The sequence below is a fragment of the Sorex fumeus genome, unplaced genomic scaffold, assembly GCF_029834395.1.
Source record: "Sorex fumeus unplaced genomic scaffold, SorFum_2.1 ptg000026l, whole genome shotgun sequence".
In the NCBI taxonomy this organism is placed as follows: domain Eukaryota; kingdom Metazoa; phylum Chordata; class Mammalia; order Eulipotyphla; family Soricidae; genus Sorex; species Sorex fumeus.
In genome coordinates this window covers 2,626,905-2,653,073 of record NW_026606083.1, presented here as the reverse complement: position 1 = coordinate 2,653,073, position 26,169 = coordinate 2,626,905, and the positions used below count along the sequence as shown (strand labels likewise).

The window sequence follows — 26,169 nt, the reverse complement described above, 5'->3', positions numbered from 1 at the left end:
TTTTATTTATTTATTTACTTTTTGCTTTTTGGGTCACACCTGGCAATGCACAGGGGTTACTCCTAACTCTGCACTCAGGACTTACTCCTGGCGGTGCTCAAGGGACCCTATGGGATGCTGGGAATCGAACCCAGGTTGGCTGCGTGCAAGGCAAACACCCTATCCGCTGTGCTATCTCTCCAGCCCCTCTTTCCGTTTTTTTAAATAACCTGTCTTCCTATAACATTTGTCTGTCATTACTCTCCCAAGGCACATCTAGGTCTTAGAAAAGTATTAGCTCCAGAGATTAATTTTCCTAGACCTTTTAATGTTAAGTTATTTTTGTTCTGAGGAAGTAGAGCCATATCTCTCTACCAATGTTCTCCATATCCATGGAGAAATGGATAATAAATGATTAGAAAGATCCAGTTTATTGCCTGGACTAAAAGGTCTCAGAGATATACTGGGAAATATGCCCTGCAGATTGGAGTGGCACCATCCTTGGTTTTATTCTTAACCAAGATTGTAAATTAAGGTTCCCTGGGTATATTTAACCATATCTTAGATCAATTAGATAGGCCCTCTGAGCTTGGGTCTTAAATATCATTTATGTAATTCAGCTTTCTATTTTGAAGCTAGTCAGGTGATTCTAATATGTGGCTAAGTTCAACAGGCATTGTCCTAGGAAATAAATATCATTCTCATGCATGTGAATTATCTGTAGGAGGTATCACTATGCAAATCCCAAAGAAGTAGATATGGGGCAGGACCTGAGATCTACCAGAGTTACGCATATTTCTCACAAGTGTCCAAGAGACACAAACACTGTTAGTTCAGATGTCTCATCTAAGATCAAAACCCTGGCATGTTTAATTACATCTTAGTTCATTTTTTTCTAAAGCATGTCTTTTTCTACACAAATTCTTTCAAGAAACTTTTAATTCTATGAGCATGCCCTATTTTTAGATTCTAAAGATAAATGTGAAAGACAAACAGCTCATCACCGTGCCAGAAAATGTATATATCTCATCAATCCTGTGTAGTTCTTTCAATTAAATAAATAAGCAGTGTTATTTGTCCTTGCCTCCCTCTGTGAATGTATGGAATAAAATAGGACATCAGTGATTCATGTGTGAATCTCACAAAGAAATAACAAGATCTACAAATAGATAAAATGAATAGGCAAAAATTAATAAACATTAGTCATATAGCAAAGCAACGGGAGAGAGTGAAAAATATGCAAAGGTAAGAGACAAGAGAAAGAAACTACTCTAAGGTCTCAACGTATTTTGGTCAGATTGCGTGAAATTCTTCTCTCTCTGCTACTGATGTGCTTAGCCCCCACGTGACAATTCTGGGCAACCAGGCGCCGACCCACGTCCAGCTGTGCTCCTGGGCCTGCTTGGCCATGCTCATGCTCCGCCACTTTGGTCACCCCCAGGATCCTGAAACTGTCTCTGCATTTGCTTGAATTGTATTTATTAGTGAACTTTTACTAGGATTTACAGTACAGAAGAAGTTCGCAATTTTTAAAAAATTTTTATTAGTGAGACACCATGAGGTATAGTTGTAGACTTACAAATCTTTGTGCTTTGGTTTCAATTATACAATGATCAAATACCTATCCCTCCACCAGTGCCCATTTCCCACCACCACGGATGCCAGTATCCTTCCCACTCCCCATCCCCCCATTCCACCCTGCCTCTGTGGCAGGGCATTCCCTTTTGTTCTCTTTCTCTTGTTGGGTGTTGTGGTTTGCAAAAGAGGCAAGAAGTTCGCAATTTTGAAAGATACAAATTTTTGTTATTGTAGTAAATGAAGAGTCACAATTAGACTGTGTATAATCTTTCTAAAGTTTCTACTGTGCGGGAGAGTATTTAATGCATGAAGACAGACAGGAAAGTAAATGCACAGCACCTTATTCAATGGCATTTTGCTGAAAAATCACTTGGAATAGCTTTGTTTGTCTACAATCACTGTCACGGAGACAGAAACAGCAGAAGAGAAAATTATTTTAATTTCCTTTTACTCAACTTAAATATCACAACAGAAGAGCACTAATCAGCCTCTATTCTAAATATAAAAAGTTCTGAGACTTTACTGAATAAAACCTTGTCACTCAGAACACATTCAGCATTTGGTCTGGGTGATGCTTCTGCGAAGGCTGGATATTTTCGTAGTTAGTAATTTGAGGCATGCTAGGATGCAGAACATTTTTCCTCCTGTTTGGCAAATTTTAGCACGTCATGAAACTATTTAAGTTAAAAGAGAGTGTAAGGGCACTGCAGCTTTGGAGTGAAGGAGATGTGAATCCAACTCAAGGCTCTCGGTGTTTCTTGCAACACAACCTAAAGCAGTCACTGTGCCACTGCTCCCTGACATGCTGGGTCCTGCTACACCACTTTGCCGCAAACTCCAGCATCCTAGATACCCATCAACACTGCTGGAGGAATTAAGAAAGATGATGTATGGAATCATGTCTTCAAAATTTATTAATTGTTCACGCTACATTTACTCAGTTCAGGACTCCCCACACAGTGGCCATGTAGGTGTTATTTAGATTCTGTAAGTAGCCTCTTGCCAAAGCCGCTTATCCCAGCTTTAAAACAGAGACAAGATATCAAGAGGATACAATCTTTCTCAAAGGAGTGGCGATAATCTTTTGGAGAAAGAATGCTTAAGAAGACACATAAAGTGGGGGATGAGGGGGGTATGGTGCCACCAGCAGGTCAATCTGTACCTGTGAGGCAAATGCATCCACAGCCTGATGGCACTTTCAGACTTCCAGATACCCCCAAATTGCTGCTGTGCCTTAGTGCAGACCCCAAAAATTTGGGGCAAAGTTTCAAGAAAGTAAATGGCCAAAAGTTAGGTATGTGGGAGACATAAAAAAAACACACAAATCACCTTCGGCTCAGCTATGTAATTGGAGGCAAGGTCTCTCTGGTTCCTGATCAAACTGCTTAACGACCATGATCCCAGAGACTCAGAAACAAATCACAGAACCCAGTAGCTTTTGGCAGAGATGCGTCTGGTCTCTGCAATGGGCTACTGTCTCCAGACCACCCAAGGGGAAAGGGTGTTGCCTCTTCGCCAGCTTTCCCTTGGCGGCTTTGTGGCTGCCATCTTCCAGAGGCCATTAGACAGTCAGGTTTGGGCCCTCAGTGATGAGATACGTGGGGCCTCACAAGATGAGGTGGAGCCGGCCCTTTCCTCCCTGCCTCAGTGAGACCCTGAGTCACCCTCTCTGGCCCCTGATCAAGCTACTTAATGATCACTATGCCATAGACTCAGAAACAAATCTCAAAACCCAGAGACTTTTGGCAGAAATGTGTCCTGTCCCAACAGTAGGTTACTGGCACCGGGCCACCCCAAATGAGAATAGGTTTTGTGCCTTGGCCTGTTTCCCCCTTGTGGCTCAGTGGCTGCCATCTTCCAGAGGCCACTGGATGGTCAGGTTTGGGCCTGCAGTGACAAGACATGTGGGGGCCTCACCAAATGGGGGTGGAATCGGCCCTTTCCTTCTCATCCCAACGAAACCCATAAATGGCCTCTCTGGCTCCTGATCAAGCTACTTAACGGCCATGATCCCAGAGACTCAGGAAAAAATCTCGGAACCCAGCAGGTTTTGGCAGAAATCCCTCCAGATTTAATTATTAAAATTTCAGAATTCCAAAATCACGTGGCCACTACTGCAGCCATGTGACATCATATGTTATTCATAACCAGCAATAGAAAACAAATTGTCTACTGTTGTCTTTTTGGCAGATCTGAGTGTTGGAGTAAAATCCCAAATAATAATGGTGGGTCTGGTGTCAAAATATTGAATGTAATCAAAGTAGAGAGAGTGTAGTGTGGAAATCATCTATCCCACAGGTCTGGGGAAGGTGTGGGATGGGGGGGTATACTGGGGTTTTTGGTGGTAGAAAATGGGCACTGGTGAAGGGATGGGTGTTTCATTGTATGACCGAGAAATATGTCAGATGATTTGGTATTCTTTTTTTTTCTTTTTGGGTCACACCCATCAATGCTCAGGGATTACTCCTTGCTTTGTACTCAGGAGTTACTCCTGGTGGTGCTCGGGGAACCACATAAGATGCTGGGGATCAAACCCGGGTTGGCCGCGTGCAAGGCAAATGCCCTACCAGCTGTGCTATCGCTCAGGTCCTGAAATTCTATTTTTGCTAAATTTTTAATTATTACTAAAATATAAGTATCCTTAAATAATTATACACATTTATATGATACATTAAATCCTATGTTTTTCCAGGCTTTGTTGATTGATAATTATAAATATAAGTAACATATAATGTACATAACTTGATATTTTGATATGCATATACATTGTGAAATAATCACAATGAAACTAACATTTATCAATCCCCATAGTTACCAGTTTTAATTTTTCCTTTGTATTCCCTTTTGTTCTGAGAACACAAATTATTTGACAAGCAAATTTCAAGTAAGAAATACAGTTCAATATAATCATACTGTGTATACTTGGTCTCCAAAATTCTCTTCACTTGCATGACTAAAACATTTTTGTTGCACATTCTTTAAAAAAATTTTTTCTATTAAATTACCCTTAGATGCATGGAAAGTATCATGTTAAGAGAAATGACTCATAAAGAAAGGGATAGACATAGAGATTGCATTCATCTGGGGAACATAAAGTAACAAAATAGGAGACTAACACCCAAGAATGGCCGAGATTAGTACCAGGAATTTTACTCCATGGCTTGGAGGCCAACCACACATGCTAAGGGAAAAGGGAGCTCAGATAGAGAAGGGAACACCAAATAAAGGTGTTGGGAGGATCCTCCCAGGATGGGAGAAGCATGCTGAAAGTAAACTATAGACCAAACATGATTGTCACCCATTGCCTCTTTTGCAAACCACAACACCCAATAAGAGAAAGAGAACAAAAGGTAATGCCCTGCCACAGAGGCAGGGTGGGATGGGGGGTTGGGGGGTGGGAGGGATACTGGGATCCGTGGTGGTGGGAAATGGGCACTGGTGGAGGGATGGGTATTTGATCATTGTATAATTGAAACCCAAGCACAAAAATTTGTAAGTCTGCAACTGTACCTCATGATGTCTCACTAATAAAAATGTCTCACTAACTGTAAAAAAAAATTACCCTTAGATGAACAGTTACGAAGATGTCCATGGTTGGGTTTCAGTCATATAATGTTCCAACACCTATCCCTTCACCAGTGAACATTATGGCTTGTAGTACATATTGTTTGTAAGTTTATCATGTATCTCTTTACCTACTTATAGCTCAATTTTTGTACAGAGTGATCATTTCCAATTGTCATTGTCATAGTGGTCCCTTCTCTATCCTAACTGATCTCTTCCCTTTTCCCCACTTGTGACAAGTTTCCAACCATGGGCCAATTCTCCTGGCCATCATTTCTATTGTCCATGTTAATAGCCTCCTACTGTGTTTTTTATGCTCTGCAAATGAGTGAAATCATTCTATGTCTGTTCCTCTCCTTTTGGCTCATTTCACTCAGCATAATATTCTCTACGTCCATCCATTTATAAGCAAATTTCATAACTTCATTTTTCCTGGTGACTGCATAGTATTCCACTGTGTAGATGTATCATAGCTTCTTTATACAGTTGTCTGCTCTTGGACACTTACGTTGTTTCCAGATTCTGGCTATTGTGTATACTCCTGTAGTGAATATAGAAGTGCAGATATTTTTTGTGCAGTGTGTTTTTGGGCCCTTGGTGTATATTTCCAGAGTGGTATTATTGGGTAACATGGAATCTCAGTTTCTACATAACTATAACATGCTCCTGTGAATAACATAAGCCCTATTTTCTCACTTCTCTGGCCCCTGGAAACCTCCATTCTACATTTTTTCATCCCGAGTTTGAGAATTTTCTGTTTAATATATAAATAGAGCATTACATATTAATCTTATATTTGCAACTTTACTGAATTTATTATTTCTAGAATTTTTATTTTACCAACATTTTCTACACACACGGTCATGTTGCCTACAAATGGATATGTTTATTTTAATCTCATTAGTATTTCTTTCATTTGATTTTCTCAGCTAATTTCTCTCATAGGATTCCCAGTACTATATTAAACAGCAGTGACCAGAATAGCTACTTGCCTTATATCAAACTGAAAACTGAAATTTTCATGAATGTTGTAATATTAGCAATACGATTTTCACGTACAATTTATTATTGAAACAAATTCCTTTCATAGCTCTATTTTTGAGTCTGTATCAGTAAAGAATATTAAATTTTGTCAACTCTTTCTTCTTCATTTATATAAAAGATCATGTGTTTGTTTTTCCCTTCTAGTTTGTTGATGTAGTATATTTCAGGAACTAATTTGCTAAACCATTCCTGTATCTCATAGATAAATTCCACTTATAAAATTTATTTTGGCTATTTCTGTGTGCCAACTTGACTGGATTATGCCCAGATAGCTGTAAAACATAATTTTTTAGTATGTCTGTGATGGTGCTTCTGGAAGAGATTTGCATTTGAATCAAACTGAATAAGGACCTCTCAATCCAAGCCACTGAGGCCCTTAAGAAACAGAAAGGTAGAAAATGGCTGACTTTTTATCTCTGCATGTGATAGGAGACTCATCTCCAGCCCTTGGGCACTGTCATCCTTTTTTGAGCCTTTGGATTTGGACTGTAGCTTCTACCATTCCCCAATCCTCAGATCTTCAAGCCTGTGAATGAGCATGACCCAGTTTAAGATAAAAATAATTTTCTGAAAATACTGCCTCTGGATAAAGACAAAATCAACAACTCGAACATATCTTTTTAAGTCCTCAGGAAAATGTAAAGCATTATTGGCATTTTAAGTAAAAGACTTCGTATTGCAGTCTAGAGAGTATCTTTTTGCTTTGAAACAGCTTTTCTTGAAACCCTGAGTCATCATAAAAAAATCTAATTAGAGGCTTCTATGCTCTGTGGCAGTTAGAGAGGAAAAAAGAAGAGGGAAAGAGAAAGAGAAAAGGGGAATGTCTGAAAGAGAAAATAGAGCGAGAACTGTTTTTTTCTTAACTCTGGGTGCCACAGCACAGCACAGCATAGCACAGAGACTGGTTGGCTCAGCTGAAACAGCAGGAATGCCTTTCTCACAGTTCTGGAGACTGGAAGCACAAGATCAAAGTTGTGCTCATTTGGGTCTCTGATGAGCACTCCTTCTGGGTGCGACACTCCTCTTCCTGCCGTGTTCTATAGAGAGACAGGAAACACTCTGGCTCTTCCTTCACGGGGCTGCTCATGGGCATGCTACCTTCACTTCATCATTTAGCATTCATTATCTCTCCGAGACCCTGCTCCATTTTCCTCACACTGGGGGTAGGGGCTTTCCAAACAGGGGTTTTGAGGAACGCAGGCACTCAGTACATAGCACTTGCCTCAGACCCCAGAGAGCAGAGACGAGACGTCTGCTGTGCTTTGTTCTGGTTTCTGACCTAGGATACGGTGACACTAAGGAACAGCTATTGCTACGAAACACTATGTTTCAGTGAATTTGCTACTAGTCATATATGATCAGACCCAAATAGAAGGTGCAAAAGTGCATATAAATGGCACTTTGTGCTTTTATTTGGGGGGGGGGGGTTCACCCAGTGATGCCGGGGGTTATTCCTGGCAGTGCTTGGGGGACCATATGGGATGCTGGGAATCAAACCTGGGTTGCCTGAATGCAAGGCAAATGCCCTACCCGGTGTACTGTCACTCTGGCCCCAAATAGCACTTTGTGAAGCACGCTTTCCCAAATATCAAATGAAACTTTCTAAATTAATATATTTTACATTCTAAGTTTTCCTGAATATGTAAGAGAGGTTCCAGTAATGGATGGGGTGGTTCCACTATCAGAAGCGAACTTTCACTGACCGATTTGCTAGGGTGCTTCAAAGTGATATTCACTTTGAATTAGTGGTTTGATTTTGAAGATGATTGTCAGAAATTTAATTTAAAAATAACTAAAAGTATAAAACTATACTATGGTAGTTTCTTCCCAAAACAGGACAACAAGGTATATTGGATTAACTTGTCTACATATGAAAGTTATGAAATATGAAAAATATTGAAAACAAACACATGAAAGCGTATGTATGAGGATAGGAGTGACTAGAACGGCTTTAGGGTGAGTTTTACCAAAGTCTCTGCCCTTTTGTGGGTGGACATTCTTCACACTGTCTCTTTATAAGATCAGCAGCAAGATTGGCACCTCTTGGTGCTAATCTTATAAAGAGACCAGTGGAGGACTAGCTAAAAATAATTAAAAACAAAGGAACAAAAACTTCTAGCCGCTGTATTACTGTATGTTATACTTAAATACTATATGAAGCTAATAAAACAGACACTTTCAGAATATGTAGTTTTTTAGCTACCATGCAAAGAGGAGTTGATATCTGGACCAGGGCTCAAGATGAAAGTGCAGACGCAAATGCCTCCTCGTATTATAGGAGACTGCTGACTGAGTTAGCCTAGTGGGATGAAAACGTTGTAAAAGCAGCAAAGGACGGTGCTCTGGTGTACAAACACAGTCTCTAGGGTTGACAATCACCTTAGAGGCAGGAGACATAGCATAGCAGCTGAGACACTTGCCTTGCACATGGCAGACCTGGGTTTGATTCCTGGCAACACATGTGGTCCCCTAAGCGTCACAGAAGTGATCCCTGAGCGTCAAACCAGATGTAAGACCCAAACACCACTACTGTTGCCCCCAAACCAAATAAAAGCATTAATAAATAATGACTTTGGAATGGATCATTTTGTGATTATCTTTCTTTCTTCCTTCCTTTATCTCTCCCTTTTTCTTTTTCTCTTTCTTTCTTTCTTTCTTTCTTTCTTTCTTTCTTTCTTTCTTTCTTTCTCCCTCCCTTCCTTCTTCTTCTTCTTCTTCTTCTTCTTCTTCTTCTTCTTCTTCTTCTTCTTCTTCTTCTTCTTCTCTTCTTTCTTTCTTTCTTTCTTTCTTTCTTTCTTTCTTTCTTTCATGCTTGCTCTCTCCCTTTCCTCATCTCTTTTTTAATTAATTTCATAATTTTGATAATATAGAAAATGTCTATAAGTAATATTTCTGGATCTAAACTAGGCTGTTGGATCTTGGAGCAGAGACCATGCTTTTAATGTAAAAACGAAGTTCCAGGGTGCTGGAGCGATAGCACAGTGGGTAGGGCATTTGCCCTTGCACACAGCCAATCTGGATTCGATTTTCAGCATCCCATATGGTCCCCTGAGCACTGCCAGGAGTAATTCCTGAGTGCCGAGCCAGGAGTAACCCCTGTGCATCGCCGGGTGTGACACAAAAATAAAGCAAAAAAAAAAATTAAATGAATGAAGTTCCAAATTAAATTTACTTAGTATAAACTAAAGGAAAAAATAAAAATATGAGTGTTTTTAGTACATTTTTTCCTGTAGAATTATAAGTATTTATAAACCTAATGGTTATTTGTGAGGAACATTTTTTTTCTGAAAATGTTAGTGTCTTTTTAAGTTTAAAGTATCTAATTATAAATTTTAATGCTGCTACAAAAAAATTGAACAATGTATTCACTATGTCAAAATGTCTTCATTGCATCACTTTAGAGCTCTATAAAAATAAATCAATATCCAGTTTTGACTAAGGACATTGGCTGACATTTTACTTCTAACATGTTACATTCTGTCTTTATATTTTTAAATAATGGCAAAAATTCAAAATATGAAGAGCCAAGCTGCTCTTATTGACTCCAGATATGTGGTTTTTCTTCAGGCAAATATTAGATGCAAGTTCAGTTTATTCTTGGATTTTTAATATCAAAGGTGGGCATAACAACATTTATGTAATTGGTGTACGTATTTTCTATTTTTCTAACAATCATATCATGTCATTGTTTGAAGATAAAGATTTGCTCCTTCTCTTCTTTTTCTTTTCCTCTTCCTCCTCCTCCTCACTTTCATTTGGAGCCACACCTTGAAGTGCTAAGAGCTTTCTCCTAGCTCTGCACTCAGGGACCACCCCTGTTGGGGCTCAAAGAACCATTATGTGGAGCTGGGGATTAAACCTGGGTAAGCAGTGCACAAGGAAAATGCCTTAACTGCTATGCTGTCTTTAGAATCTACAACAATTTATTAATTTTTTTTTGGAAATTATTATGGTCTAGAAAAAAAGTTTCAAATTAGATAGCCTAGATGTGGTTCATTGCTTTATAATTTTAAAATCTCAGGCAATTTACTTAAACTCTCCAAATGTTATTTCTTCAGTAAAAACTGGAATTATAATACTTAACTTATGTTACAACAGAACCTGGTTAATCATAATTATTGGCCACAAGGGGAATACTAGTAACAACTGTAGCAGCACTACAATTAATACTACTTAGTGGTAGTAGTTATTAATCGGACCACCGTCTCCTTCATGCAAAATTCTACTTCACAGAGCGGGGAGAAAGGGCTGCAAAGTTCAAAAAGAGAACTCCCAGAATGACCACCAACTGGGAACTCTTTGGCACTATTGCGGCAACATGGGAAGATGCCATTGTTGACAACATTGACGAGGAATACGATAGACTGGTTTAGCACCTCCATGAATGTGCGAGGAACGCCAAGAGAGAGATAGCCACAAAAAATCGCCTATCTTCGAAAACTCTTGAGCTAATTCGCCAGCGTGGTTTGGCGCATGCCTCAGGCAACCGCAAGCTAACGTCCGAGCTTGCAAAGCAGTGCAGAGATGCAATCAAGGAAGACCTCAAAGAGAGAAGAGCAGAAGTACGGGTAGATGCGGCAGAAGCCGGGAAAAGTATTCGTAACGCCCGTCTGTTCTTCGCCAACTACAAGACCAAGATGACTGCCCTCCAACGTCCTGATGGATCCATCACATCCTCCAGAACGGCAATGGAGAAGATTATCCATGACTTCTACTCAAATCTCTTCGATAGCCATGTCCACTTGCCGACATACCAAATTCCAAAGGATGGATATGTCGTTCCCAACATTCTCCCTTCTGAAATCCGACATGCCATTTCATCGGTAAAGAAACAAACAGCACCCGGCCCAGACAAGGTCAGACCTGAACACCTGAAGAACCTGCCGTCAGTACTCATCAATACACTGGCTCGGCTCTTCACTCGCTACCTGTCTGAATGCAAGGTTCCGTCCCAATAGAAAACCAGCAGGACCGTACTATTGTTCAAGAAGGGAGACATCCATGACATTGGCAACTATCGCCCGATCTGCCTATTGTCTGTCATCTACAAGTTGTTCACTCGAGTCATCCTAAATAGGATTAGCAGAACACTAGATGAAGGACAACCATGCGAGCAAGCAGGGTTCCGCAAAGGATTCAGCACCATCGACCATATCCACACGATAACCAAGCTCATTGAGGTTTCTCAGGAGTTCAAGATGCCGCTCTGTTTAACGTTCATTGATTTAAAGAAGGCCTTTGATTCTGTTGAGATGGAAGCGGTCATTGAAGCCCTAGCCAATCAGGGCATTCAAGCCCAATACATCAGGATCCTCCGTGAGCTCTATTGCGGATTCACTACCAGGATCTCACCATTCTACAAAGAAGTGATCGTTGATGTCAAGAAAGGGGTGCAGTAGGGTGATACCATTTCACCGAAACTCTTCAGTGCCACCCTCGAGAACATCATGCAACGACTGGAATGGGAATGAATGGGAGTGAAGATAGATGGTCGGCAACTACACCACCTCCGCTTTGCTGATGACATTGTTTTAATAACACCAAACATCAGCCAAGCGGCACAAATACTGGCCGACTTTGACCGTGAGTGTGGAAAGGTAGGACTCCAGCTGAATCTTACGAAGACAATGTTTATGAGAAACAGCCTTGTTCCTGACGCCCCATTCGCTCTCAATGGAACGACCATCTCCGAATGCAACAGCTATGTGTACCTAGGTCGAGAGGTCAACATGACAAATGACCTGGCACCCGAGCTGCGCAGGAGGAAGAGAGCGGCTTGGAACGCCTTCAAGAACGTCGAAGAAATAGCTAAGAGGACAAAGAACCTCCAGCTCCGGGCACATCTCTTTGATTCCACTGTTCCTCCTGCATTAACATATGCCTCAGAGACCTGGGCCCTACGCAAACAAGATGAGAACGCTATTCAGGTCTCCCAAAGAAGAATAGAAAGAGCTATGCTTGGAATATCACGTTTCACTCAAATGAGAGAAAGAATCCGGAGTTCTGACATCCGTCGACGATCAAGGATCAGGGACGCTGTCTCATTTGCCAAGGTGTCGAAAATCAGATGGGCTGGTCACGTAATGAGATTTAAAGATGACCGCTGGACTAGAGCTGTTACCGACTGGATTCCACGGGATGTCAAAAGACCGCGTGGCCGCCCACCTACCAGATGGTCAGACTTCTTCGTCAAGATCATGAACGATCGGTTTGAGGCCCTTTCATGTTCCCAGAGCGAACAGATGCCATTGGGCTACACTAGCACGTGACAGGGACAAATGGAGACATTACTGGCACCCGCTGGAGCAAATCGACGACTAACGGGAAGTTAAGTGATTAAGTGATTAACTGGTAGTAGTTATTAACGTTCACAGAATTATTGATTAAACTTCCTTTGATTTACCAGTACTTGTGGTATTATATTAATCTAAATAAAATATTTTTCGTATTCCATTTGTGCAGTGAGTTCAGGTAGAATCCAAATAATGATTTATGTAAAAAAATCTAATTTTTCTCACTTTCTAATTGTGGGTGGTGACAGAGAGATTTTTAAAAATAAAATTTAATTTGGATTAATTTAATCCAAATTAATCCCGGTCTCCCTCCCCCACCCCCACCCTTCCCCAAGGCTGCCTCTTTGGCCCTCACCGTCTTCACCCTTGTGGATTTCTGCCTCTGCCTCCTCAAGTTTGAGTTTTTTCTTGTCCTTTTGTTTTCTGACTTCCCTTGTTTTTGATGTTGGATTTAGGTTTCTGCTACTTTGAGATACCCCCGATAGTTACACTAAGTGTGCTGGTCTCCTGTCAAACCCCAGACAGCTTAACTGAGTGTGCTGTGCGTTAACTTTCTGGTACCCTTTCTGCTGGAAAACAAAAAAAGATCCTTAATTAAATGTCACAATATTCTCCAGGATACTCTCGGTAGTATCCTGCCTGCACAGCAGAGCCTGGCAAGCTCCCATGGCGTATTCAATATGCCAAAAACAGTAACAATAATATGTCTCATTCCCCTGACCCTGAAAGACCCTCCAATGGGGCACAGTTGGGGAGGACAACTAAGGAGAGGCTGCTAAAATCTCAGGGCTAGGATGAATGCAGACATTCCTGGTGCCCGCTGGAGCACCAGCTCGATGAATCACGGGGATGACAGTGATACAGTGAAATAAAAACATATTTCCTTCTAGAGATTTCACTGCCTTATACCTTTAGGGGCAAAGTGGGTGACTGTTTATTTTATGGAGTTTCCTCATGCTGACCAAAGACTAATCGACCCTTCCTATATTAGGGATGCCACCTTATGCTACCTTAGTTTAGTGGAACCTAGGCAATGACTCATTGCACTTCAGAGTTGTCTGAAAGTCTGAAAAGAGAGAATATGGTTAGAACTGAAAGTGTGAAAGTATTTTTTTTCTCTGTCCTTGGTAAAACACTCTCTCTGGAATGGTTAAACAGAAGTTAAATACCAGGTCATTCAATTACACTGGGCCTGATAATAGAGATGTCTGAAGCAAGAGTTTCTTATAAAGGAAGAGATTCTTATCGGTTGATGAGCTCCTGACGAGCGGAACAATCTGTTCCCTGAAATGGGAACACTCACCAGAGCACTGCTGGAGTTTTAGAGATGGAAATGAACCCACACACCCAGCATGGACTTGGACTTTTTCCGTCTGCATACTGGTGGGCCCACCAGAAATATGTTAGACCCCGTTTCCGTTGGTTGCATACCAATAATCACTATTAAGAGCAGTTTTAGATAAAGAGACATGATACTTAGCTTTTACAAAAGGAGCATTTTCTAATTTTTTTAAATACATTTTGTTCTCCACCCTGATTTTTCTCACTGTTTGAGGTAGGTGGAACTAACTAATTTTATCCTGGAAAGATGAACCCAACTATAAATTTCATTATTTTTCACAGCCAGATGTGGCAGTGCTCAGAACTTGGTAAAGTTCCCTTCATTTAGACAACAGCTTATATGAAGGCCTTTCAAGTTTTGAGTAAGACCCCACTACAAGACTGAATTTTCTTTGGTGGTAATCCTTTATTTGGGATAGGCAAAAGAGCTATTTGCTTATTAGCATGAATGAGGTCATCTGTATGACTTCAAGTATCTCATACAGTCATGCATTTATATATACACCAGATCTAAATAAGAAAAGATCTATATTCTTACAGATCCAGCTTTATTTTTGAAGCTAGCAAAATTTTTTGAATTTATATTCTCGATAAAACTCAGCTTTGGGGATCATTTCTGTAGTTCACTACTAGAGAAGTTTCTCTGATCTAGTAGAGAACCTAAAACCATGAGGAGCCAGAACCTCCTTTCCTGAGCATAAGGTCCATTCTAGGTGTTGCCTTTGCAGCTGCCTTTTACCATTGATGATCCTTCTTCTCTGCCCTTGGAAGAGTGAGAGGGAGAGGACACAGTCAAGCATGATGGCCTCTCATTATCTGTACTGCAAACCATAATGCCCAATAGTAGAGAGAGAGTAAGAGAGAAACTGCCTGCCATAGAGGCTGAGGGAGGGGTGGAACTCTGGAGGGGATAGGGAGGGGTACTGGGGACATCGATGGTGGAAAAGTACACTGGTGGAGGAATGGTGTTGGATCATTGTATGACTGAAACTCAAACAGGAAAGCTTTGTGAGTGTTGCCCATGGTGATTCAATAAAGTATATATTACATTAAACAAAAAAAATTCAACCCTGTGACATATGCTTGCTGCTCGAACTCTGGGATATGAGACAAAGATCCTCCCTCTGCCTACGTCCAAGCAGCCTCTACGGCTCACCTGCACCATAGTAACGAACCCACCCACAGCTCCTAAAACATAGGTCCATATATGTGACTGTGTGACAAATCAAACTTAGATGCATCTCACAATTATACTTCTAGTAATTTGGTGAAGATAGGCAGAGAAGGAAGAGAGCAACAACAGCCTAATTCTTCAGCAACTTCTAATAAAATACACTCACTACCCCCAAACATTCCCCAGCACAGCAAAAACAGCAGAAAACCATGAGAGGGAATACATAGAAGCCAACCAAGTTCAATAAGTAAAACAATATCACAGCAGTCACAAACATCAGCCAAGTCAGTAAATTCTCATACAATATCTTCAGTGACACCATGAGAAGGATGTTCAATGAGCTCCAAAAAACAATAATACAATAGTCACAAGAAAGTATTAGAGTTGAAATGAGAGAACTGCTACAATCAGAAATGACAAATGAAGAGCATGTAGAAGGTATAAAAATTCTACAGAAGTTCTTCATAGAATAACAGCAGCTGAGCAAAGGATCAAGAAGGTAAATATGAGAAGGAAGAAGCTGGTAGGAAACAAAATCAAGAGAACTATAAATAGAGTTCAAGAGGAACAATCCAAAAATAGAGTCCCTGAGGAACCAGAAGTAAAATTTAATTAAGAAAAAAATAGTTAAAGAAATAATTGATAAGATTATCCAGAGTTGAGGAATATAGGCACCAAGATCTGAGAGGTACAGAATGTTGCAGCAGAAATGACTCAACTAGTAAAGCTCCAAGATATTATACTCAAAATAACAAAGGCCAAAGCTGGAGAATATATTTAAAGCAGCAAGATAAAAATTCAACTTACATACAAAGGAAATCCCATAAAATTTACATCAGATGTATCAAATGATGCTATATGAGTCAGAAGAAAACATAGGGATATAGTACAAAATCTCAAAGAAATGAACACCTCACCAGAATTACTCATTCCAGCTATATTATCATCTAGATTTTAACAAACAATGAAGAGCTTTATGGACAGGCAACAGCATCTGAATTCAAGGTGAAACTAGTTTTGCAAGAAGTGCTAAAAGAGCTTCATTAAAGGACAGGGTACACTTCCCAACAAAGGACCCTGAGAATAGCACTCAGCAGAGGCGGGCTCAGATGGTCTCCCGGTATGGATTAAGATAGCTCTGTTTGCCTCTAACTTGCTAAGGGATTTTGTACATCTTAAATAATAAATTGACATATAATTAAAAAGAACTTTGATATATTTTGAAATTCAAACTATTATATTATAAATAATGAAAACGAGTTGGAGCTAACTTACACTAAGCAGATTGACAAATTATAACAGAACACAGGAATGTTGTAGAACTCAGTGGGAAGAAGGTAGCTAGGCCACTGGAAGGGTTGGTGTTAGATTCTTGGAGTAGAAAGGATTGAGACCCCAGTAAGAAATGGCTCTTTCTCTCTCTAGTCATACTAATTCCCTTTCTTTGTAATTTGATATCCTCTGCTCCCCAATTTACACAGCTATGCATGTTACACGTAATTTTACATTTTTGTCATTAATTTTAAAAAGTCAGAGATATCATTCCTATACCCATCCTTAGATCAATAAACCCAACACTACAAATAACTATACTTTACAAAGAATCACTATAGAACAGCTAGACAATTTTGTGCTTTGAAGAAATGAGAAAAATGCAACAAAGAGGTCTTTGTGGCTAAACAGACACCCTCTAAGGAGTACACTCAATTTACTTCACCTGGGGTCTATTGTAAAGGACACAGGAATTGAAACCAACATGATCTGGATTTTGATATTGTCAATATTATCATGTCACAGGTAGCTTGCCCAGGCTTTGCCATGCGGGCGAGATATTCACGGTTGCTTGCCGGGCTCTCTGAGAGGGGCAGAGGAACCGAACTCAGGTTAACTGCATGCAAGGAAAATGCCCTACCCACTGTGCTATCACTCCAGCCCATGACAAATAATCAGTAGTAGTCTAGAACTGGGGCTGGAGTGATAGCACAGCGGGTAGGGTGTTTGCCTTGCATGCGGCCAACCTGAGTTTGGTTCCTCTGCACCTCTTGGAGAGCCCGGCAAGCTTCCAAGATTTTCTCACCCGCATGGCAAAGCCTGGCAAGCTCCTTGTGACGTATTCGATATGCCAAACACAATAACAACAAAGTCTCACAATGGAGACATTACTGGGCCTGCTCGGGCAAATTGATGAATTTGAGGACAGTGCTACAGTGCTACAATATTGTCATATTGAGCCATGTTTCCTACCTAGCATAGATCATTTTACTACTACTAAACTAATCTTAGATATATTGTTTGTAAACACTAATTGTATTTTAATTTTTTATAATTATTGTGGTGTTTAACAAAATATTGTGCAAAATAATTAGCAGAACTGGGTTAAAAACAAAATTATCTATCATTATAAAATACATTGCAAGTGAATAAACCCGGCAGGCACCACAACACCGGAGAATTTTCCGGACCCCAAACTGAGCTGGATGTCCCAGATGGAGCAAGTGCAGTCTCCCCACCTTGTCCAGATGGAATCCTGGAGACAGTGAGCTTCTAGAAGCATGGCTCCGGTATGTGGGCACCAGGCCTAGTCTTCTGAACTGTGAGACCTTTCCTGATATACAAAATGAGCAATGGAAAATAGATGGTCTAGCGTCTGCCCCTAGAAGGCAGGCTTTAATGGTGGTGGGAATATCCAAGCAAAATATAATGTCCAAAACTATAGAGAGAGTATCTGAGCAATTGTCTGCTGTAGAGACAGGGTAAGGACTGAGATGGAAATGGAGGGGATAAGGAGATATTGGTGGTAGAAAGTTTGCACTGGTGGAGGGATGGGTGATCAATCATTGTATAGCTGAATATCAAACATGAAAGCTTTGTAACTGTATCTCACAGTAGCTCATGCTTCTGGACTGCGAATTACGCTATGGTCTGGTGCCACCTCGAGGCGGGGGGTGGGGTAAAAGGATGTTGTTACTTCCACCTTCTTCCCCTTGGAGGCATAGTGACCGCCATCTTTTAGAGCCTATTGGACTGAGAGCTATAAGTCTGCAATGACGAGATACACAGGGTCTCATGGGATGGGAACTGGAACCGGCCCTTCTCCCTGCCCTGACAAGACTCCGAGTTGCCGCCCACAAATGGCTCCTCTGGCTCCTGAATCGTCATGATCCCAAAGGCACACAAACCAATCCCAAAACCCAGTGGCTTCTGGCAGAAATCCCTCTGAACTTAATTACTAAAATATCGGAAATCCAAAATTGGGTGGTGGCATGACATCATATGCTCTTCATTATCAGCAATATAAAACAAATTATCTAATGATGCCTTCTCTCCAGGTCTGAATGTTGGGGGTAAATTCCAAATAATAATGGTAGGTCTTCTGTCAAAAAATTGAATGTAAACAAAGTGGAGAGAACTTAAAGTGGAAATCATCTGCCACACTGGCAGGGAGAGGGATGGAGGAGGTGTATATTGGGGTTCTTGGTGGTGGAAAATGTGCACTGGTGAAGGGATGGGTGTTTGATCATTGTATGACCGAGACTTATATCTGAAAGCGTTGTAACTGGTCTCATGGTGATTAAATAAGAAAAAAAGTCGCATTTTTTGGTCTTGGGATCAAAATTAGCAGTGCTAGTGAGTTGGTCCTTGAAGGGATCCTGGGGAGCAGTTGGTCCTAGGGATCATGTGCAGGTCTGTTGCATGCAAAGAGTGGTTCCCCTTCATGGTCTTTGTCTCTCTAGTCCTTGAATTTTCATTTCTTTATGTCTTCCATTTATATCAAACCCTATTATCCTCAAACATGGTTTTGACAATAAACTCAAAATTCAGTGGTTGAGAACCACTGTGCTATGACTACTGAATAATAGCTTTCTTCATCGATCTGATTTTTGTACATTGTGTATCTATCAGTAAACAGGTCTGATGTATTTTGCACTCATAGGCATGTTTACTGTGCTGGGTATCACTAAAAATGAAAACATTAAACTCTATGGAGACAGCATTTAGAGTTTATTATGATCTCTCTTGTCATAGTTTATGTCTTTCTAAGAGATGCTGGTGATGGTTGATATTTTGTCTACTGTTCTGTTGATAAGTTCTTCAAGAACTGAAAGTTTCTAAACATCTTAGGAGACACACTGGATTTTTTTTTTAAAAAGGAGGATAATAAATTTAAGGAATTGTGGGTTTTTTGACAAATAATTCTACTTCAAGATTGTCTGGTATCTGGTCCCAGTTGTTTTATTTGGTCTTATAATATTCTTGTTTGTTTGACACATGTGGGTATCTATATTCAGACTGAATTTCTATGATTTCCCCAAATGTATTTTATTTACCTGCTCATAAATAAGTGTTTTGGCCTTAGTTAACATGTGAGTTTTTCTTTTCTTGCCTTGAAGTCAATATTATCATATGACCATGTTAAAAATAAAAACAGATCTATTTCCATAACCTCTTGAAAAGGAATATAAATCTTAGTGAGACTCTTATGGAGGATTTTAAATGGCTTAGATAGCATTTCAAACACAGCATTTTCTAAGACTTTCATGTGTCAATCACCTCAGACCCTTAAAAAAACCAGCCTTACTACAAATACTTTCATTTATTTGCCCCTCCCTGTTTTTTCCCATTCTCACATAGTCTTTCTGTGCTTTTTGGGATTTGGCTTTTTCCCACTCTGTCTTTAGCTCCTTTTTACTTGCACAACAAATTATCTTTATCAGAACCACAGAACAGAAAGGAAGGTTTACTCGTGGTTCTGCATTCAGGGATCACTCATTGCAGGGTTCAAGGGATCAATGGAGAGCAAGAATCAAACCAGGGTCAGTCACATGCAAGGCAAGCATCTTACTTGCTGTGCTGTGCCTCTAGTCTGATCCTCATATGATTTTAAATAAAACTTAAGTTTCATATTTCAAAGATTATGAGTTCTTAGCAAAATATCAAATTGAATCAGTCATATATTTAAGAACCCAGGATATTATGGGAAAACGTGGTTTACTTAGAGTGAAAGGTTGGTTTAAAGTTCAAACTCAATGTCATTCAACAAATTTATAAAAGTGAAGTAAAATGAAATCATATCAATAGATTAAAACAATCATTTGACAAAATTTAAAATTAATAATAAAAATAACTTTTAAATGTTACTAAATGTGCCATTTTTACCAATAAAGAGGTATCTAAAAAGTTCCCCAGGAAGAAATTGTGAAAGGAAAAAGAATATAAAATTGGATGATTGAAATTAAATCACATTTGTAACTGTGTAAGTAACAGTGATTCAATTTAAAAAGTAAACAAATAAAGTTCTCCAGCACTAACATCATGATTAAAAACATGTTATTCTTATGACTTAGTGCAGAACGTCTTTACTAATAACCTGTATTCAACATTTTACTTTTACTTTAAACAGTGGTATAAGGAATAAGAAGAAACATAAGATGTTCCACACAAAAGCTAAACAAAAAACTCTCTTAGTTATGGAAAAAATAATAAAAAATAAATTAGAATGTAGAAAATTCCAAGGTATTTAAAAATGAATTCGTGGTTTTAATAAATGGAGGGCTGATATACAAAAACCAATAAAATTTGTACAAAATAATAAAGGTTGTAGAGAAAACTAAAAGAAATAATTAAAATTCCATGCTGCAACAGTAATTATTTAGGAATTTTATATAGTATAATACACAAAAGACCTATACAAAGTACAAAATATTGTTAAAACAAAATTCTTGATCACTTGATATCCCGTTACTCATCAATTTGCTCAAGCGGGAGCCAGTAATGTCTCCGTTCATCCCTGTTGCATGATAGCGTAGCCCAATGGGATCTGCGTGTTCTAGGAATACAAAGAGCCTCATTCAGAGTCTTGACAAAGACGTCTGACCATCTCATAGGTGAGTGGCCACACAATCTTTTGACGTCCCGTGGAATCCAGTTGGTAATGGCTCTAGCCCAGCAGTCGTCTCTAAATCTCATTACGTGTCCAGCCCATCTGATTTTCGATGCCTTCGCAAACGAGACAGCATCCCTGGTTCTTGAGCATTGACGGAGGTCGGAACTTCGTATTCTTTCTCTCATTTGAGTGAAGAATGATACTCCAAGCATAGTTCTTTCGATTCCTCTTTGAGAGATCCAAATAGTGTTCTCATCCTGTTTTTGTAGGGCCCAGGTCTCTAAGGCATATGTTAATGCAGGAAGAACAGTGGAATCAAAGAGATGTACTAAAGCTGGAGGTTCTTTGTTCTCTTAGTTATTTCTTCGACTCTCTTAGTAATTTCTTTGACTTTCTTGAAGGCATTCCAAGCTACTCTCTTCCTCCTGAGAACTCAGGTGCCAAGTCATTTGTCATGTTGACTTCTCGACCTAGATACACATAACTGTTGCATTCGGAGATGGTCATTCCATCGAGAGCAAATGGAATGTCAGGAACAAGACTGTTTCTCATGAACTTTGTCTTTGTGAGATTCAGCTGTAATCTGACCTTTCCACACTCATGGTCAAAGTTGGTCAGCGTTTGTGCCAGTTGGCTGATGTTTGCTGTTATTAGAATGATATCATCAGCAAAGCGGAGGTGGTGTAGTTGCCGACCATCTATCTTCACTCCCATTCCTTCCCATTCCAGTCATCTCATGACGTTCTTGAGGGTGGCACTGAAGAGTTTCGGTGAAATAGTATCACGCTGCCGATCCCCTCTCTTGACATGGATGATTACTTCTTTGTAGAATGGTGAGATCCTAGTAGTGAATCTGTAATACAGCTCACGGAGGATCCTGATGTATTGAGTTTGAATGCCCTGATTGGCTAGGGCTTCGATGACCGCTTCTGTCTCAACAGAATCAAAGGCCTTCTTTAAATCAATGAACGTTAGACAGAGCGGCATCTTGAACCCCCTAGAAACCTCAATGAGCTTGGTTATCATGTGGATATGGCCAATGCTACTGAATTCTTTCCGGAACCCGGCTTGCTTGCATAATTGTCCTTCATCTAGTGTTCTGCCAATCCTATTCAGGATTACTCAAGTGAACTGCTTGTAGATGGCAGACAAAACTAAATTATAAGACCTAAATAAGTAGAGAGATATACTACCACATTTCTATAGTGAGAGGCTTGAGACCTCAGGGTGATGTTGATTTTCCCCAAACTAACTAAAATTTCAGAGTGATTACAGTAAAAACCGTTGCAAACATTTTGTTAGAGGAACTAATAAGAAGATCTAAAATTTATATGAATGTTTAAATTACACATATTAGCCCAAACAATTATTATAGAAAAATATCTAAAGGGTCATGCAATTTTAAGTTCTTATAAATTTATATCGGTTAAGATAATGTGATAGCAGCCTAAACGTCAATATAAAAATAGATCATCTAAAATGTACTCATATAGGGCACATTTATTTTAATAAACTAAAAATTTACAGAATTATAGAGCAACTCAAGCTCTTGTTCATTGTCGGTACAAATGTGGCATGGTAGAGTTACTTTTTAAAAGCCTTCAGCAGTTTCTTTTAGATATTTTAAAAAATTTATATTGAGATTTTGTGTTTTACAGTGTCATTTACAATGTTCTTTCATGCACATAATTCCAACTTCACACATATCACCAGTGTACCCACTCCTTTCTCAAGGACCCCAAGGCTTCTCCCTCTCATGTCCCAACTCAATACTATGGATCAACTCTCCATTTGATGCCTTTGGACCATTGTCACTACTTTGCATGTATCTTTAAGTCTTATGTATGAGAGATATAATTTGGTATCTGAATTATAACACAAGGCTATACTAATCAAAACTGCATGGTCCTGGATTAAATATAGACTTGCACACCAATGGAGCAGAATTGAGAGTCCTGAGTAAAACAGTAAAACCCCAGAGTTATGACCAGCTAATCTATGACAAAGGAGCTAATTTGAAGAGGAGCAAATAATATCTTCAACAAATGGCATTGGAAAAGATATATATATATATATATATATATCACTCGAGTCATCCTGAATAGGATTAGCAGAACACTAGATGAAGGACAACCATGTGAACAAGCTGGATTCCGAAAAGGATTCAGTACCATCGACCATATCCACACAATAACCAAGCTCATTGAGGTATCTCGGGAGTTCAAGATGCCACTCTGTCTAACGTTCATTGATTTAAAGAAGGCCTTTGATTCTGTTGAGACGGAAGCGGTCATGGAAGCCCTAGCCAATCAGGGCGTACAAACTCAATACATCAGGATCCTTCGTGAGCTCTATTGCGGATTCACTACCAAGATCTCACCATTCTACAAAGAAGTAATCATCCATATCAAGAGAGGGGTTCGGCAGGGTGATACCATTTCACCAAAACTCTTCAGTGCCACCCTCGAGAACATCATGCGACGACTAGAATGGGAAAACATGGGAGTGAAGATAGATGGTCGGCAACTACACCACCTCCGCTTTGCTGATGACATAGTTCTAATAACACCAAACATCAGCCAAGCGGCACAAATGCTTGCGGACTTTGACCGTGAGTGTGGAAAGGTTGGACTACAGCTGAATCTTACGAAGACAATGTTTATGAGAAACAGCCTTGTTCCTGACGCTCCATTCGCTCTCAACGGAACCACCATCTCCGAATGCAACAGTTATATATACTTAGGTCGAGAAATCAACATGATGAATGACCTGGCACCTGAGTTACGCAGGAGGAAGAGAGCGGCTTGGAATGCCTTCAAGAGCATTGAAGAAATAACTAAAAGGACAAAGAACCTCCAACTACGAGCACATCTCTTTGATTCCACTATTCTTCCTGCATTAACATATGCCTCAGAGACCTGGACCCTACGAAAACAGGATGAGAACACTATTCGGGTCTCTCAAAGAGGAATCGAAAGAACTATGCTTGGAATATCACGATTCACTCAAATGAGAGATAGAATCCGGAGTTCTGATCTTCGTCAACGCTCAAGAATCAGAGACGCTGTCTCATTTGCCAAGACATCAAAAATCAGATGGGCTGGACATGTAATGAGGTTTACAGACAACCGCTGGACTAGAGCCATTACTGATTGGATTCCACGAGACATCAAAAGATCACGTGGACGCCCACCTATAAGATGGTCAGACTTCTTCGTCAAGACCCTAAATGATCGGTTTGAGGCTCTACATGTTCCTAAAACGAACAGATACCATTGGGCTACGCTAGCACGCAACCGGGATGAATGGAGACGTTACTGGCACCCGCTCGAATAAATCGATGAATAACGGGGATTAAGTGATTAAGTGATTAAGTAGATGACAGACAAAACTAAATTATAAGACCTAAATAAGTAGAGAGGTATACTACCACATTTCTATAGTGAGAGGCTTGAGACCTCTCTCTCTATATATATATTAGAGGAACCCAGGAATGTGGACTCATGGCTAAGATCTTCAAGCCTGCTCAGATCGGGACTGGGTCTCTTTCCAGATCCAGATCCCCAGGCTGTCTTCACTGGGGTTCCTCTGAGGTCCCTGCATGAAGGAATCGGCAGAAGAACCCAGGTATGTGGGACTCATGGCTGAGATCTCCAGGTCTGCTCAGAACGGGACTGGGATCGCTCCACCCAGGTGTCCCTGTTTTCCAGTAGCTTGGCAGTAACACCCACAAACTGGCCCCAGCGCCATGTAATCTCTTCAATGGCCAAGATTCAGAGACTGTAAAACAAAGCTTCCAGAAGAGAGTGATGCAGTTTCTGCCTCTCCGAGAGCACGGCAAGCTATCAAGAGTATCCAGCCTGCACGGCAGAGCCTGGCAAGTTATTCATGATGTATTCGATATGCCAAAGACAGTAACAATAACATGCCTCATTCCCCTGATCCTGAAAGAACCCCCAATACACCATTGGGCTATGCTAGCACGTGAAAGGAATGAATGGAGATGTTACTGGTGCCCGCTCAAGTAAATCGATGATCAACGGACGACAAGTGATACAGTGATATATATATGTGTATATATAATATATTATAAATATATAAAAACCATGCCTCACACCCTTACAAAAATAAATCCAAAGACCTAGAGATTAGACCAAAATCCATAAAATACAATAAAGAAAGCATTGGCAGAACTCTCAATGAAATTGCTCCACAGAAGAATCTTCAAAGAGTGGCAAAGACAACAAAAATGAAAGTAAAAAAATGGGACTACATCAAATTAAAAATCTGTTGCAAAAGAAACTTGGACTCTATTAAATGACATTCAAATTAATGAAAGGAAATAGTTGAACACATTACATCAGATAAAGGTAATGTAAAGGCCCTCCCGTTGATCGTCGATTTGCTCAAGCGGGCCCAGTAACGTCTCCATTGGAGACTTTGTTGTTACCGTGTCTGGCATATCGAATACTCTCGGTAGCTTGCCGGGCTCTCCGAGAGGGGCGGAGGAATAGAACTTGGGTCAGCCATGTTGGCCACTTGTAAGGCGAATGCCCTACCCGCTGTGCTATCGCTCCAGCCCTACATCAGATAAAGAGTTTATATTCAAGTTCTACTAAGCAAAAAAAAAAATCTATAAAACAAAACTCAAACACCAAAAGCCAAATCACCTAGTCCATATTTGGGTTGGTGTGAGGGGATGCACAGAGATTTCCCCAAAGACTTACGATTGGGCAATAGGCATACGAAATGGTACTCATTGTCACTCATGATTCGAGTTATGAGAATCAAGGCAGCAATGAGCATCATATCACGTTGGGTGAAGGTCCCATATCCAAAAGCTGTAAGCAGCCAGTGTGTCGGGGCTGTGGTGGAAAAGGAACCCTCATTCTTTGTTGGTGGAGATGTCATCTGGTTCAGCACTTATAGAAAGTAATGTTGAGATCACTCAAAAAAAATTGAAATTGAACTGTATCACATTTTTGCATCTTTCCCCAAACACTAAAAGCACTACTTAAAAGAAACGCATACCCATGTTCATTACAATGCTTACGACAGTGACCAGCATGTGGAAACAATGCAAATGCTCAGCACTCGACCAGTGGATCAAGTTCAACAGCTTCTTATTTTGGTGGGTTTTGGTGCTCAAAACCTCATTATTGAAAGCATATGCCTATCTTGCCCTTAATAAGTTTTAAATGAGAAGACTCCTTTCAAACAGCTTTATTTTTAATGTAAATAAAACTTAAGCCCAACTGATATAAGTATCAGGTCCTATATTTAAGTTAGAGTAATTTCCAGAAACACTTGTG

The 26,169-nt window shown here is 40.1% G+C and overlaps 1 non-coding gene across 1 annotated transcript; it reads left to right on the top strand.

Moving 5' to 3' along the window:
* The first annotated feature begins 14,391 nt into the window (after window positions 1–14,391).
* LOC130024099 (small nucleolar RNA U3) lies at window positions 14,392–14,605 on the top strand. Its single transcript, XR_008792547.1, has one exon. It is a non-coding gene; the product is annotated as a small nucleolar RNA U3 (small nucleolar RNA).
* The last annotated feature ends 11,564 nt before the right edge of the window (window positions 14,606–26,169 follow it).